The sequence below is a fragment of the Podarcis pityusensis genome (genome assembly GCF_964106645.2).
Source record: "Podarcis pityusensis genome assembly, chromosome: 3".
Taxonomy (NCBI): domain Eukaryota; kingdom Metazoa; phylum Chordata; class Lepidosauria; order Squamata; family Lacertidae; genus Podarcis; species Podarcis pityusensis.
The window spans coordinates 28,065,291-28,083,248 of NC_138026.1; the positions used below are offsets into that span (position 1 = coordinate 28,065,291).

Sequence of the window (17,958 nt, forward strand, 5' to 3'; positions counted from 1 at the left end):
TTCTGCCATTCTTGACACACAATGAATTTCCACATTCCACACACCACCCCATGCATTCTGCTGTATTCCCTCCACCCCACCTCAATCTCTTGCTATTAATGTAAATATATTCTGTTTGAGGAGCGGGAGAATGTTACTCTACATTCTTTCAGCAACTCTGCACTTGAGGGTGGGTCTAGCCACGCACAAAAGGATCCCATCTTTCAGAAAACACTCTTAAAGCAATCTATTGATTTCCATTCATTTCCCAGTTTTCCTCCCTCCCTCCGTCCATATCCCAGAGAACAAATCACTTGCAGTATAGTACACATGAGCAAGAGAAAATAATTACACACACTATATCTCAAACCCTACATAATTACACTTTAAATTGGTTTATTCTGAATCCTTTCAGCTCATCATTGTTGCCCAACTCTAATCAAGCCTGACTACTGAAGTCAATATAACAACATCTTTACCTTTATGCTTCTGCCATCCCTATCTCCTATATAAGCTTCACAGCCCTGTAGTCTTATCGAACTCCTGGAATTCAGCATGTAATGCAAAGTCATTGTCACAATCTCGGGCTTGACTTTTCCTCACTATTAACACTATAGGACTGAATTTTTCAGAACGAGCCACCGAAAAAATTCTGTCAGCATCCCCACGCGGGGGGGTGGTCTCTCTCTCTCTCTCTTTTGCAGCATCAATCTATATTTGTGCTTATAAACACGCTCTTCAGTTTCGCTTCCCATGTTTCCATCTCCCTTGAATGTTTTCTGTGAAATATGCAAAACCTGCTTAAGGCCCTTGTAGATTACTTACTTAATTAAAATATTTCTATTCTCCCCTCAAGGCAGCTCACAAGGTAAGTTAGAACTATCTACAAAATGCACCCAATAATAATATTTTTAAAAAAGATGATGGCAGACCCAGAACTTCACAAAACGGAGCAGAGTCCGCTGGAGGGGGGGTGGGAGGGAGAGGACAGCAAACAAAACCATTCTGAAGTTTATCTAAACACCAGCAATGGAGGGTCTGATGAAGCTTCCAAGGAGAGGGAATTTCACAACCGAGGCATAACAACAGAGGAAGCTCTCTCCTGTGTCCCGGCTAATCCAATGGCAATGGAATCCAAATCAAGGCCACCCAGTCTGTTAGCGGCGCACCCAACTGGGGGAGTGAGTGAGTTAGCATATGCACCATGCAATCGTTTACTCAGTCGCCATATTTGGGGCCAGGGAGTAATTTTCTCCTTGCAAGTTTTCGCCTACCTCATGGGCAACTGTCGCAACTTTGGTGGATAAGGCATTGGGCTGGATCCTTAGTCATGGGGGTGCCCCGGTAAAGGGGTCCAGGAGGGTTGACTCTGTCCAGGAGTCCACACCAATGAGCCAATGCACCTCTCCCAATGGAGGCCTATGCAGGGTCGTGGCACACAATCCATGTCGGGGGTGACTCCCCAGCACAGAGTCAACCTCACTGGGTTCCTATCAGGCAGCATGCAGGCTGCCTGATGCTAGACACATGCCCAATGTATTAGCCAAACCTGCAATCTTGTTGTTGTTTAGTCGTTTAGTCATTTAGTCGTGTCCGACTCTTCGTGACCCCATGGACCAGAGCACACCAGGCACCCCCATCTTCCATTGCCTCCCGCAGTTTGGTCAGACTCATGCTGATAGCTTCGAGAACACTGTCCAACCATCTCGTCTTCTGTCGTCCCCTTCTCCTTGTGCCCTCAATCTTTCCCAACATCAGGGTCTTCTCTTCTCATGAGGTGGCCAAATATTGGAGCCTCAGCTTCACGATCTGTCCTTCTTGCAATCTTACTTGTAATCAAAAGAGTTGTGGCCTAATTCAACCTAATCCCAGTCTCCTGTCAGTTGTTTTAGGCCTCCCTGCATTAGCCACGGATATTATGTGCCTGTGGTGGCAAACCCGCTCTTTAGTGCTAGGGTTGCCATATTTTGAAGAGCAAAAAAGAGGATATATTTGCCAACTTCTACTTTTAACTATGGGTCGCTAGCATGACTCTACCCATGAAAAAGAGGGTGTGTCCTGGAAAAAGAGGACAAATGGCAACCCTAGCAGGGCCAGGGTCAATCCAGAGAAAACCCAAATTGCTGGACTGAGCGTGAAAGAGTGGGACAACAGGAGGTGTGGCTAAGTCTCCATGCCCATCCTTCAGCCCAGACACTGAGGTCCAGCACTGAGGGCCTTCTGGTGGTTCCCTCTTTGCGAGAAGTGAAGTTACAGGGAACCAGGCAGAGGGCCTTCTCAGAAATGGCGCCCTCCCTGTGGAATGCATTCCCATCAGATGTTAAGCATATAAAGAACTACACAACTTTTAGAAGACATCTGAAGGAAGCCCTGTATCAGGAAGCTTTTAACATTTGAAGATTTGTTGTGTTTTTATATGTGTTGGAAGCTGCCCAGAGTGGCTGGGGCAACCCAGCCAGATGGGCAGGGTATAAATAATAAAACTATTATTATTATTAGCCCTGTCTCACTCTTGAAGCTCTAGTATAATTATTGACTGATAGCAGTAAGTAATCGGGGAGGGGGATCTGTAAAAAGAACAATGGTTTTGTGGCAAGCTGTGCAGATGGGAGCAGTGAGAGATCAGATACCTTGAAATTGCCCATAGTTACAACTGGCAATCCACAGTTACTTTTTGTTCTACTTATACAAAGTATAGAGATTTGCATGAATTTAATTTGCTTGCCTTATGTGGGTCACACTTTATCAGATGTAACCAATTGCAACATTCACTTACAGAGACAGGAACTTTGAACAAACTCTGCTGGGAAACAGCCACTGAAGGTTCCAACTATACGCCATGAAGTTTTCAGCTTTCAGTAGCAGCTGCCCATACTAATGGAACGAGACCACACAGTTTCCTTCTCGTTTTATTAAAACTCTAATTCCAGTTAACTCTGAAAGATTAATAATTGTGCAGCGCATGTATGGAATGAATCTTTGCATCTCATAGAGTCACCAATTAGGCAACCAGCCTTGAACCTTCAGAGCTGTGCATCGTCAAAATCATTCTCTGTGACCGTAAATGCATTCATTTGTCTATATCTGTCCCATAATGCCATTTGGACTTCCCACTACTTCCTCACTGTGGCTTTTGCATTTTGACTTCAGAATCCTCTAGGGGAAGATTTAGTTTAGTTTCAACCAAAGTTCTCAGAGCAATATTGCTCCATGTATGCAAAAAAGAGAGGTATTCAGTCATTTTTCACCTTCTACGCATGCAAACTAAATACCAGAGTTAAACCACATTTCCTAAACAAAACAAGTACATGTTTAGTGCACAAAACAAAGGCATTGCATAGAAAGATTAGTTAAAGCCCGCAGTCTACCCTTATTTTCTACTTAGAGGCATTGCAAGAGATTTGTCTTTTCTTGTCACCTGAGTTCCAGGATGCACACGGTTATTCCTAAGGTGCATGTTGATCTAAACTTAAAGTGGGGTGCAGAATCTAAGCATGGGGCTCTTAAAAATATACTGTGTAATATGTACTGTCGCTCCCTCTCCACTCCCTGCATGCTCCCCTCATTTGATCCAGAGGGTGAGAAGTGAGCGACTGGAATAAAGCAGACAGAGTCCAGAGTGAAAAGAAATGGGATAATAATTCCCTGAGGTAAACTGAACAAGAACAGGGTATAACTAGAGGGGAAATAAAAACAGAGGGTTTTGCCTTATTTTCAGGGTTCAGACCTACATGGGGGGGGGACTTCTTCAGAACTCCAGGTATCAGATCTCTAACTGACTATCTGCCAATCAGAATCTGCTGTCATTCAGACCAACAGCAGAATTAACCCCTTAAGTCACATATTGGACAATTTCTGCTTTTGCTCCTCCAAAAGGGAGAACCAACCCCACACACACACACACACACACATTAGATTTTGCTACAAATTGTCACACGCACCTATCAAAATCTCTTTGTCTGCTCCCTTTACTAAAATATGAAATTGTAAACCCAGCAGTACCTCCTGTGCTGGGCTGCACTAAGAGCAAGGAGTTTGGGGCTAATCACCAAACACTGGGAACAGTCAAGGGGAAAGCTGGCGACTCTCCTGGACACCTCAGGAAAGTGGTTCATCTCACATGTTGTTTCAAGACACTCTGGGTGCATTCAGACATGCAGATTATTGTGTGAATTTCCCTGATGCTAGCACTTCTCTGACATTGCTTTTACACTGCGTTGTCTGTTGTGCTACGGAACTGCTGCTTTAAAAAAAAAAATCAATATACTGTCACGTTACATTCATTTTAAATGGTGGGAAAGAACAGTAATGACAGAATGCCACCCCAAATTTTATAAAATGAAATTACAACACAAAACTCCCATGGTTTTATGAGTCAGCAAACAGATTTATTTATTTTTTCTGGAAAGAATTAACCTGGAAATGAGAGCTGAACTTCCACCGGATTCGACTGTATTTCCAAAAGAGGGTTGTGTGAAAGATCACACAAAACACGGAAATTATCAGGTAAGGAAACATAGGGGGAGGAATGGGATAAAGTCCTGTCTGGATGCAGCCTCTGTTCCTCTACTGAACAACAAGCTTTTACTGCTTGCCCATTCATTAGGCAGCTTCTGTCTTGCCGCGGCATCAGCATAAAACTTGCATTCCTTTAGCACATATGGCAAATGCCTCGGAAATGTGGCAGACAGCTTCACCGGCCTTCTTTCTTAGGGACCCATGCAAGTTATTTGCCCTTACTCAACTCTAGTTTCTAGGTTCTGATAGGAAAGGAGAGTATTCATGTAGTGCACTATATATCTAGGAAAATGTCATGCTTCGTACATTCAGTTATCAACCACTCTGGCAAGTGCTTTATGTTATCTACAAAAAGCAGACTGCGGAGGGGAATGAACTACAGCAAATCAAAGTATATTACTAAGAAAAGAGGGAATCGCAGCATGCAAGGCTTATGGTGTGCTCCCAGCTGTAGCCACAACTCTATAAATAAGTTTGCCCGGTTTATTACGTAGGACAATTAATGGCTGCCTAGACTCGGCATGCAATCACAAGCCCTTGAAGGCTTGCCATGTTTTCCCTGTCAGGGCTCCGGGGTATTTAAGAGCTGCCTGGCAGGCAGAAGTTCAAGAAATGAAGCTGGCCCCCATTTCCATGCTAGGACAATATCATACCATCCAAAAGGATGTCATTTCCGGGTCCACACTCCCATGTGAGTCACATGACCCAGAGAAGATTGTGGCCCTGGAAAAGCTTTTTTTTTTTTTCAGGCACACTGCCCAAAACATGCAGTTGAGGGCATTGCATGAGATTGCAAACCCCCCAAAAAATGCTTTTTCCAGGATGAGATCTCAGCCCAAATACCTGCCATGCTCTTGCAGGAACTGTTTTTCTGGGATAGTTGACGAGTATGCAATATTGTAGCCGGAGTGATCATGATTTGCCCAGCGCCATCCAGTGAGCTTTATAGCTAAACAGTAATGTTGTCTTCTATTATTATTATTATTATTATTATCCAAGCCACTCTGGGTGGCTTCCAGCAGAATATTAAAATACAATCATTCATCAAATACTAAAAGCTTCCCTAAACAGGGCTGCCTTCAGATGTCTTCTAAAAGTCAGGTAGTTGTTTATTTCCTTGACATCTGATGGGAGGGCGTTCCACAGGGTGGGCGCCACTACCGAGAAGGCCCTCTGCCTGGTTCCCTGTAACCTCACTTATCGCAGTGAGGGAACCGCCAGAAGACCCTCGGAGATGGACCCTGTGGTGCCTTTAACCAGTGCCTCACCTGCAGACATTCTACATTGCTTTAAAAAAAACAAAACCACCTGAATTGTTGAGTTGGGGTCCCTTCCAACTCTACAGTTCTATGAATCCCTCTGGAATGCCCTGAGGGATTCATCTCGGAATACCTGCCACTATACAGGTCATCCTATGAGGCCACTGAAATGTGCCTGAGGTGGGGTGGGAAGTTAACGCTTAAAAAAAAAAAAAGATTCAGTACTGCTAAGCTCTTGAATAAAACTGATCTTGTGGCTTGTTTAGCAAAAGTGCAAGGATGAGGAAGGTGGCTGTGGGGCAGGGGAGAGAGAAACCCTCTTCCTTTAGCCTTGTTTATTATGCGGGGGGAGGAAACAAACCCTGCGATGGCCAGCGATAATGTTGCTCAACGGTAGGAAATCCTGTGCCTGGATGCCACCTCGGTGAATACATGGCGCAGTCAGAGCGTTAGTGCCCTACATGCCTGTGCAATGCAAGTGGGAAGACCAGTAGCAGCTGGCAGGAAATGGGTAAAGAAAGCTGACCACAGATAAACTGTTAGGACGCTGAGTAGCAGCAGAAGATATACTCTGGGAGAGGAAGCAGCACTGTCAGGTTGCTCCGTAGTGGAGTGCATGCAGTACATTCGCCCTGCTATTGAAGTATGCAGCCGCCAGATAATGGTCAGGGGACACAGCTGTCAAGCTGTGATGAAGTAACTCCCTGAAGCCCAGGGCTTGCTGTGGTACAGCTGCGGATGTTTCTGTTGAGGAGGATAAAGGCTGCCTGTCAGAAGAGGACTGAAGCAAATTCAGTGTCATGTGTTGTGAGAGCAAGCCATCAGCGTGGGCTTGGAAAGGCCGGTCAGAATCCTCAGTGACAGAAACATGACTGTGTGTGTGTGTCTATCACACACACACACACACACCTGGGGCAGAAGACTTGCCGTTTTAAAATACAGGATACAAAGCAAGGCACTTATGCTCCTAGGTTGCTGCTGGTTATGCATTAATCACCCTGTTCTCATAAGTCACAATTCTCGGGCACTTCTCTGTACACAATGGCCTCTCAAGACCCATGGGGAGAAAGAGAGTTTTCCCTGCGTCAAAAGCAATCTAGAACCTTTTTTGTAATTAGGGGTTTGTTTTGTTTTGTAGACAAATAAGGGGAGAAAAGTAAAATTGGAGGGAAAGAGAGGAAGGAGGGAGGGGGAGAGAGAGAGAGAGAGAGAGAGAGAGAGAGAGAGAGAGAAGAGATGGTGTTATTCTTTCATTCCATTACCTAGTGTTAATGTAGGGGTCCTACACCTCAATAGGTTGTGTGTGTGTGTGTGTGAGAGAGAGAGAGAGAGAGAGAGAGAGAGAGAGATGTTAAGGGATACAGAGCTTGCTTGGTGGTGTTCAGTTGCTTTCAGTGTGGCTTGTTTATATGGCGGGGGCAGGTTGTTGGGTCAGGTAAACCCTATTGATACATATGCTATTGGGGGGGAATAGGTCATTGTCCTATTGTGCTGTGTATGAGATAAAGGGGAACTACACTGGGGTGAAGGCATCCTCCTTTGCTTGTCCCCACGCTAATTTAAGTTTGTTGGCTAACTTTTCCAGTAGGGCAGTTTCTCATACATTTTGGTACCAGTGGTCTATGTTCACTCCTGATAAGCCCTTCCAGTGTCTAGTTACAATTTTTCTTGCTGCCGAGATCCTTTTGGAAACAATGGCAACAATACATATTACTCACTGGAGCAGGTAGAGCAGTGTTTACCGACCCTGCGTCTCCAACTGTTTTTGAACTACAACTCCCATCACCCCTAACTAGCAAGATCAGTGGTCAGAGATGATGGGAATTGTAGTCCAAAAACACCTGGAGACCCAAGGTTTGGAAACACTGAGGTAGAGAGACCTGGGGCATTTTGACTGTCCTTTCACATGCAAATGCCTTCTTCTGCCTGGCCTGCTTGGATACTGAAGTTATCCACACCACACTAAATGGGCTTTGCACTTTAAGGAATCAATGGATCTTTTAACCTGTTGAGTACCGCAAACGTCACAATCAAAACTAGCTAAAATCCAGGAGAAACATAACTTTTTGAGAGCATCCATCTACACAGGCCTGCTGAGGTCTAGCAATCTCTGTGCTAGGAAGTGGTTTGTAATCTGCTCTCCAACTGCGTGGCTGCACTGCACTTCCAGCACAAACCAGTTGATCTGGGTTTGCTTTGTGTCAGCCGAAGTGCTGCAGGGTAGCAACAGCATTTGTACTCTGGCTGACCCTCAGCAGACATGGGATTTGCTGCTTTCAGTGAAATGCACACATACAGCCTTCTCCAGGCGCCTGTGAAGTCAAAGGTTCCCAAAAGCTTTTGGCAATAGGCTGCAGAAGCTGCCCATGCAAAATTTTGGCGTCCTAAAGCTTTTAACCAAATATCAGCTGGGATGAAAATTTGGACATCTCCTGGGGTAGGAAAGTGACCAGGAGAGGACCTGCTTCCTCAAAAACACAAAATTATGGTGTTGCTGTGGTTTGTTCCCATGCCCTTCACAGAGAACCACATAGGCCCAGGCATACAGTTACTGGTGTTTACTCTTCTTTGATGGCTGTTGATGAGGTAATGCACTAAAGGGGCAATGGCAGGCCACTACCACTACTGAGAGGGATGGAGATACCTATCTTTTAATGTTTGGTGTTTTACTATGTTTTTATATATGCTGTAAGCTGCCCAGAGTGGCTGGGGGAACCCAGCCAGATGGGTGGGCTATAAATAAATTACAGTGGTATCTCGGGATGCGAATGGAATCCGTTCTGGAGCCCCATTCGCATCCTGAACAGAATGTAAGACGCGACTGCGCGTGCGCGTGTCGCGTTTTGCAGCTTCCATGCATGTGCATGATGTCATTTTGACCATCTGCGCATGCGCGAGCGGAGAAACCCGGAAGTAACGTGCTCCGTTACTTCCGGGTCTCCACAGAGTGCAACCCGAAAATACTTATCCTGAAGTGTATTTTTCCCGAGATATGACTGTATTATTATTATTATTATTATTATTATTATTATTATTGCAAAGTGACAGTATGAGAACAGTTAGGTCAGCACATGGCATGAGTGTGGACCAGTGTCAGTCGCCTCGCCTGCAGTTCCAGGAGCCATGCACTGATCAAACAGGCCCCAGGCTTACTCTGTTGCCTCACAATGCCTGCCAATAAATGCCTCAGGTTTCCCTTCCCATCATTTGCAGAGGTCTCTGCTTCCCATTGCACAAGACATTGCTGGTCTGACTAAGCCCATTCTGTTCATTCAACATAATGCCTGAGAGGCATTGTGAGCAGCGCTATTTTTCTAGAAAAAAGGGTGCCAAAACTCAACCTTGCTCTTGTATAATGGCAATGGCACCCACCTGAGAGGTGCTGGAACTGAATTCTTGTGAGTTCTGGCTGGGGGAAAGCCCTCTGTGTGAGAGTCTGGACAGCAACGCCCGCCCCTGCCCTGCTACAAATCTCTTCAGGCTCTTTAAACAAAGAAGGACACATCAGTGAAGAGGTGTACACAGCATGAGCAAAGAGGACCTATGGTGGCGTCGCCAACCTTTTGGGGCCTGTGGGTATATTTGTAAAGTGGACAGGCTTTTGTGGGCACCGCACAACCAAGCACACACTGCAAACCTATTAAATTAACTACACAGTGGTCCTGTGAGGTAAGTTAGGCTAGAAGACAGTGACTGGTTCACAGGCACTTAGTGAACCTAATGGCAGAGCACGGATTGGAATCTAGATCTGCTTAATGATAAGTCTGACCCACTGCCATTGGTCTCCACATGAAATACTAGTCAGTAGTATATATGAACATGAAAACGAGGGCTACGACATTGTGGGCTGAAATAGGGATGTCCTATCAATAATAAATACATTAATAATAATAATAATAATAATAATAATAATAATATTTATACCCTGCCAATCTGACTGGGTTGCCCCAGCCACTCTGGGCAGCTTCCAACATATTTTAAAACATAATAAAACATTAAACTTTTTTTAAAAAAAACTTCCCTATGCAGGGCTGCCTTCAAACATTGTATAGTTGTAGAATTACTTTTGTCCTTGGCGTGGGGGTCGCATAACTCCATAGCCTGCAACATTTCTCCAATGAAAATAGGGGTGTCCTAAGGAAATGTGCGACATTCCAGGATCAAATCAGAAACTGGGACGGCTTCTGTAAATCTGGGGCTGTCACTGGAAAATAGGGACACTTGGAGGGCTTGCACACACACGCGCACACACACACAAGCTTAAGAAAAAGAGAAAGGGTGGAATGAACCAGGGCTCACCACAAAAGACCTAAGTCTCAGGCCCCCATAAAAACACCCCCATATTTCTCTAAGCAAGAGTAGGGGCAATCCAAAAGCCCCATAGCCTTGATAACTGTTGAGTTCCCAGGAACAGCCTGATGAAACAAGCTCAAGATAGACACATGATTGTGTTTCAACAGTGGCAATGTTAACAATAGGATTGCCACTTTTGAAACACAATCATGTGTCTATCTTGAGCTTGTTTCATCAGGCTTTTAACGACAAAAGTATTTTCTCTCTGAGGGAATGACCTCAAGGTGGTGTTCCGTAATGGCCATCCATGAGGGAGAATGCCAAGGGTGTCTTGCCGAGAGTCAGAAGCCATAAGGACCCAGAAAGAATGTTTTGTGCACAGAAATCCTGTCCAGGGTGGGTGCTTCCAGCTATATGATAATAATAAAGTACAACGGTATTATCCCAGCCCAAGGAAAGGGAGGGAATGCTCTTGAAGAGGGACGTGGTCCTCACTGTGGCGATGTTTTGTTCCTCAGTGAGAGAGAAGCTGCGTGACCAGGGGGTGGGGGAGAGAAAAAGAGAGAGAAAGAGAGAAATTATAAAGCTGCAGGCTGCTGCCTGGGCCGTTTTGATTTCACAACCTTCCCTGCGACCAGAGCAGTTGGTGCACGGCTGTGACTTTTGCCCAAGTCATCTCCTTCCAAAGCAAGGTCCCATTTTTCGATAATGAAAAATGACAAGGCCTCACACCTGGAGTGCGGCTGTTGCTGAGCTGCATCCTGCACCAGCTCAGGAGGGGTTAGCTAAAAACAAAAAAACAAAAAACGAGCTCAGCTGCGCAGCTGACTCACTGCTTGTTCCTGGAACTGTCTGAAGGAGGAAAGGATGCTGTGGGTAGGCTCTGTATCATCTGGGTTAGGGCCGGTAGCAGATGGGCCTAAAATCATACTTCCATGTGGGTTTAAAATAGAACAGCACCCACAATCAGCTGAATGGTGAAATGTGCAAATGCCTGTCACATGAAAAAGTGTGCTGCTGCTGCTGCTGCTGCTGCTGCTGCTGCTGCTGCTGCCGCCACCACCACCACTGCTATGCTACAAAAGGCTTTTGGTTCGAAACTAAACTGTGCAGTCTCTGATCAGCTCCTGCAGGCACCATGGGAGAGCGTGTGAGGGGATCTGATTGGACTCTGACTCAGATTCCACCCTGAGGGTCCATTGGAATTGTTTCAGAAAGTTAATGCAAAGTGATTCTGCCGAATCAGCAGCAGCAGCCGCTTCACTGTCAGGTCCATGCTATCAAAGTTGTCCTGACAGCGGCAATAGCAGGGTGGATGCAAACTCTCACGGACTGTTGAATGCAGAGGAATGATAGGAGGCACCAACTGAGGAACCCCCAAGGGAAGAGTGTCCAGAGGGTTGCCACCTGTCTTGTATAATACAAGATTGTCCCATATTCCACTGTAAAATGCTACATCCTGTATTGAGACAGTTTTGTCCTGTATTTCAGGTCTGGTCTCTCTGCCTCTCTGTCTCTGCCAAGTTAGGGATCTTCTCCAAATGCATGTGCTTGGAAGGGCATGTGAAAGGCCATGTATTTAAGCTCTAGAGAGCCAAGCACAGCAAGATTTACAAATAAATGTGTATTCGCATGTGCACGTACGCGTGTGACAAATTCCAGAGGGGCCACTGTGTTAGGCTGCAGTGTTCTCGAAGCTACCAACATGAGTCTGACCAAACGGCGGGAGGCAGTAGAAGACAGGAGTGCCTGGCGTACTCAGGTCCATGGGGTCACGAAGAGTCGGACACGACTAAACGACTAAACAACAACAAGATTGTACAGTGGTATCTCGGGTTAAGAACTTCATTCGTTCCAGAGGTCTGTTCTTAACCTGAAACTGTTCTTAACCTGAGGTACCACTTTAGCTAATGGGGCCTCCCGCTGCTGCTGCTGTGCCACCGCTGCACGATTTCTGTTCTCATCCTGAAGCAAAGTTCTTAACCCGAGGTACTATTTCTGGGTTAGCGGAGTCTGTAACCTGAAGTGTCTGTAACCTGAAGCATCTGTAACCCGAGATACCACTGTTAATGGATTGCTTTGAAGTCACTCCAGCACCAGATGAGGGGGGGGGAATCACCCCCCCAACTGCACCGCCCTGTATTTTTACAGAAAAAAAGGTGACAACCCTAGCAGTGGATTGATGGTGGGACGAAAATGAGAGGTCAGAGGGAGGAGAGGAAGAAGACTGTGGGGAGGAGGTGTCAGAAGATGAAGAGGTCACAGGGCTTAGTGAGAAGGGAGAGTCTGTGGCAGAGAGAAGTCCAGAATCAGAGGCAGAAGCTGAAACAGGAGAGTAGGATGAGGGAGGCCAAGAGGCAGAGATGAGTCAGGCTGGTGAAGCATTATGGGTGTCTCCTCCCTTCTACTGTGACAAGCTCCCTAGCATGCTGGCCGGGGCTGATGGAAGTTGTAGTCCAAAACATCTGCAGGGCACCAGGTTGCCCCTATCCACTGGCCATGCTGGCTGTAGCTGGTGGAAGTTGGAGCCCCAAAAACATATGGAGGGCCACAGGTCTCTGCCTGAGAATATCATCCTACCCCACTTTTACCTGGAAATCCCACTGTGCTCAATGTTCTGTTGCACCAGGAGCGGTTTAGTCATGCTGGCCACACGACCCGGAAAGCTGTCTGTGGACAAACACTGGCTCCCTCGGCCTGAAAGCGAGAGGAGCACTGCAACCCCATAGTCACCTTTGACTGGACTTCACCATCCAAAGGTCCTTTACCTTTCACCTTTTTACCTTAAGCCCAACAAAATGTTTGTATGATTGCATACTCAGTTTATTCTTGTTGCTGCTGCTGTTGTTAGGTTACCTTCACAAAGATGGCTGCTATTTTGGTTTTCTGCCATAGGCATCAAAATAGCTGATATTGTCTTTGTGTGCTAACATTGATTTTGCTTATCATCAGTGGCCGAGAAACCCATATAGCTCCAGTTGCTGCTGAACGTATTTTTAATGAAACTTGTTTATTACAGTGAATTTTGCAGTGAAAAATCTCACTCCAATATGTGGGTTGGAGAGAAGAGATTATGGCACTCTCTATAACTTGAGGTTGTAAACCCCCTCCAGAAACTATTGGGCTTCAGCCCACTCGTCTATTTGGAAAATGTATCCCCTAATATTTAACAATTTGATTCCAAATTCTGAAAGCGCAGATATGTTGTCATTGGAAAGGCTCTATTAGGTCATTTGGATATATTCTCTCGCCATAAGAGAAATTTTCCCCTTGTTTTGTCTACTTCTAATCATTTCAAGGGATGCTTCTTCTTTAAAAATGTTGGCCACGAGCAATCTCACGACTCCAACCTAAGAAGCAGGTCCAGATCCAGCGAGAAATTATTCTATTGGCTTTAACCCAAGCTAGATCAGGTCTTACACGAAGTTCAGAAATATAGAACTATGTCATATAAACCAAAATGTGCTTGGCACATGCCAGTAGTATGTTAGTGTATTCTTTGTGCCTGGAATGCAGATTAACGTGAAGGAGATGACTCAATCTCTACTAAAAATAAAATATGAATCTGGGACTAGGATGGCACAGGGACCATCTGCAAACAGGCGGCGGAAGAATAGGAAAGAGTTTTGCTTTACTCATGCTGGCATTGATGCTCTGTCTGTGCCTTAGTCAAGGCCAGACACAAGAATAGCCCTCAGAAATGCACTGCACAGGCCAGAAGAATGCCATCAACTTTACGCTTTGATTGTGAATGCCCAAAGGACTCTGGCTGGCTGAAGCAGAACACTCAGCTAGATGGGGCTCAGCTTGATTGGCAAGGCAATTTTTTATTTTCTGGTCTATGTTCTTAGAAGGGACCACACTTATTAGATTGAGAACATACCTAGAGCTCTGATCCTATGCACACTTATAGATTTGTAAAAGATATTCTATTCTGTGGAGGGAGGAAGCAAGAACGTGTGCAAGTCATTCCTATTGCTCCAGGCATACAGAGTATTGAAGGTATCATTCATATTTGGGCACAGGGTCAATGATACTCAACTTAGAAGATGGTTGTTGCAGTCCTACAGATTTGTGGCCTCAGTGAGGTGCCGAACTATTGTCTTTGTACTCTTGCACATTGTTACAACAGACTAGTGTTGGTTGCTTTGCAGACAAGGCCAGCTCAGGAGCTGTCTGCCTCAGTTAAACTTACTCTATTTCAAACTTTTATTCTGCATTCTCTGCTGGAAAATTAAAGGGCCCCGAAGCATTGTAAAACAAACCTTTAAAACAGCAAGACATCGCAATAATGAAAACTTTAAAATATATAAAACAGCGTTGTCTTAAAACTTTGCAGCAGGGTCAAAGCTTAGTCAGGTAAAGTGACAACAGAAGAGCAGAAAATATGTTATATAAAATGAAACAACATTTGGGAAGAAGTTGCTTTTCCCCTCCTCTCTTACGTACACATTAAAATATTCAACTAATCATGTCATAGTAAGTCTCAGTGCAAGTGATACAACTTTTGCAGGACCTATGTGGGCAAAGGTAATATATGCATTTTTCTTCCTTTTATTTCAGGGTAGGTGAATTATTGATTGGGGTAGAATTCAAGTCTGTAGAGCTTGCGACCCATCAGGCTGAACACGGGCTACCACCCAGTTATGGGAGCCTGCAAGAGACCAGGAACTATTGCCATTGATAAAGTGGGCAGTGATGGGCTACCTTTAGAGCCATAGTAGGGGGGATGGGGAAGGTAAACTTTATATAAGGGGTTATTTCAGTGGAACCTCAATGGAGAGCCAGTGTGGTATAATGGTTAAGGTGCTGGACTATGTATGACCCAGGAGACCAGGGTTCGAATCCCCACTCATCTATGATGCGCATGGGGTGCCCTTGGGCTAGTCACTGCCTCTCCGCCTAACCTACCTCACAGAGTTGTTGGGGAGAAGGAGAACCATGAGCTCCTTGGAAAAAGGGGGGGGGGGAAGGTGGTCTATCAATGAAATAAATAAACAAATCCAAAATAAGATATTGGAATTTGCTGTGGAAAATGTTATTGTGTGTTTGTTGTAAAATGGAAAACAATTAATTACATTTGTAACATATTGGCCATCACCAGCTTGAAAAAAGGTATAATCGAGTACAGAAAAGAGCAAAACAAGCCATCAGGGGATTGGAGTACCTTCCCAATGAGGAAAACCTTCTTAGAGGCTTCTTCTTAGAGTGGTTAGAGTGTTGGTCTAATATGGGCACTTCCACGCAACCTGCTTACTGAGTGTTCGTTCTGATTTGTCTCTTATCATGTGACCTCTTCAGAGCACAGGTGGAGAATCTGCAGGCTGAGGGCTGCACGTGGCCCCCTGCCTAATTTCGTACGGGTGCAGGGAGGAGGCCAAAAAGCACAGGAGGAAGGAGAGGGGGGAAACAGGGCCAAACAGAACCAAACAGATGGAGCAATGGCCAGAGGAGGAGGGGAGAGTCCTCTGCAAGCGATCAGTTCAGGCTTCTGGAAAATGCTATCTGTTCATCTCCGAGAAACCATCTGGGCAGGGAGAAAGAGAGATAGCAGAAAGAGGGAAAGAAAATGAGTTGTGGGGGGGGGGGAGAGAAAGGAGGTAGCAGAGAGCGAGAGAAGGGAGTGGCCTTCCCTAATCCTGGCTTCATTCCTGTCCCCCCCCCCAGCAGTATGCACTCCCCTCCCCACCAACAGATTGGGAATCCAGCTGTCAATGGAAGAAAAAATATCCCTGCCCCTCTAGAGGCGAAGGTTGCTATGTTGGATGTGGAAATACTGGCTGTATTGCCACCCAATGCTAAAAATGGATCAAGTTTAAAAGCTGTGTATATTTAAATGTATCGCATATGAACAATGGCTGGGGAGGCCACCTTCCTGAATATAGACAGGCTTTTATAGGGGGCTTATTGCCCCTATCGTGCAGCACAGTAAGCAAAACCTTACTCTCCAACAGCAAAAACATCGTCTCTCGCTTTATTTTGTGAAGGCTCATTAGCACAGAGGCAAAGTGTAAATATTTACAAGCAACAATCTCATATTACTTCCTTCCTCCTCCTAATGACTATTTAAAGAAAGTCAGGACCTTGTAGAAAATCAGATGCTGTGTCTGAACTGTGTTTTTCTGGGCAAGTAAATATTAATAAAAATAAAAATAAAATTAGCATAAAATTCAGTGTACAATCTCAGCTAAGTAGCATATCACGCTGGGTCTTTGGCACACATGCACATACAAAATCTCAGAGCATACTAAAGTCATATGAATGAAGAGAAATATAGAAGTTGAAGAATAATTGTTCTAACTAGCAACGCACCACAATTTCCTACCGCCTTTTAGATTTCAGTCCTATATATCCACTTACTAGGAGTAAACACACTGGAACTTGCTTCCAAGCAAGCATGCGCAGGGCTGAGTTGTTAATGTGTATTATATACTTCAGACCCTTTTCTCCTTTGTGAAGCTTAAATATTGCTTCCAGACTGACACTCTCTCACTCCAGCAGTTAAAACGGGACCAGAACCTGCTTAGGTTTAGCAACAAAACTGTGTGATACGCCTTCAGATCATAGACGTTCTACATCTGCTGATGGGGGAAGCATGCCTTTGAATATAAGTTGCTGGAAATCACAGGTGAGTTGAGTGCTGTTTTGTGGGTTTCTGGTGGGCATCTGCTTGGCCACTGTGAGAACAGCATGCTGAACTAGATGGACAGACCCTCCAAGTGTCCCTATTTTCCAGGAACAGTCCTGGGTTTACAGAAGCCACCGTGGTTTCTGATTTGATCCCAGAACATCTCGCTTCTCCTTAGGACATCCCTATTTTCATTGGAGAAATGTTGGAGGGTGAAATATACTCTGAGTCCTGTAGTGATTTCATGCTCTTTACTGCAGCTTGTAAAATAGTGACTGAATTTTCCCCAAAACCCCAGGCCTTTATATACATTATTTACACAAAGAGTCCTGTCTGATTGCCTGATTCTATTTCCCTCCTGTAGTCTGATTGGCCTTCTCCTGCAGAGAATCAGCTGTTGCATTCTAGGATCCTACCTGCCTATTGTTCTAGGATCCAAGCTTAGTACGTAACAGAGGGTATGGAATAGGATGTCCCAAGGCCTTTTTTTCAGCCGGAACTCACTGAAACTCAGTTCCAGCACCTCTCCATTCTAAGAGAATGAGGGAGGTGTTCATGGTGCATTCCAGCACCACTTTTTCCTAGAAAAATAGCACATGTTCCTATTTTCATTAGAGAAATGTTGAATGATATGGATGGGCCCTTGACCTGGTGTAGCAAGACTCTGCTTATATTCTGGTGTTCTTTTAGCTGTATTCCAGGACAATGCAAAACATGTAGCATGGTTGCTAGAACTCTCTTTGTAAAGTTTCTCGTGAATATTTGGCAGGATATTAGCCTAAGTTCTGAACTACTAGACCAGGGGTCTGCAACCCGCAGCTCCGGAGCCGCATGTGGCTCTTTTACACCTTTGCCGCGGCTCCGGGGCGGATACTAGCGAGGGGAGGAGGCGCATTGTGCGCCCCGACACTCCCCACTGTGGCGTGCGCTGTACTGGCTGTGATGTCGCATGGGGGCGGTGCGTGCGTTAGTCACATGCAGTGTTATATTTGTTTTAAATGTCACAATGGTTTTGTGGCTCCCAGGTTTTTTTTCTTCAGAAATGGGTCCAAGTGGCTCTTTTTGTCTTAAAGGTTGCAGATCCCTGCTCTAGGCTGTGGAACTATAGCATTTTGAATGCGTTGCCGGATGTTATTGGTTTTTGTTTTTTTTGTTAATATGTTACATGTTTTGTGTTTTCATTTTGTATTTTTATGTTGCAAGCTGCCCTGTGATCTTCAGACGAAGGGCTGTATATAGATTTAATAAATAATAATGATAATTGCAACTAAGACAGTCAAA

General features: G+C 45.1%; 2 protein-coding genes across 2 annotated transcripts in view; one reads left to right on the plus strand and one right to left on the minus strand.

The window, feature by feature from the left end:
• ASAP2 (ArfGAP with SH3 domain, ankyrin repeat and PH domain 2) overlaps window positions 1-17,958 on the plus strand; it is a 505,514-nt gene that overhangs the window by 111,869 nt on the left and 375,687 nt on the right. The window lies entirely within an intron of this gene.
• The window catches only part of LOC308473632 (uncharacterized protein), a 146,307-nt gene that overhangs the window by 93,627 nt on the left and 34,722 nt on the right, over window positions 1-17,958 (minus strand). The gene's annotated exons all lie outside the window — the stretch shown is intronic.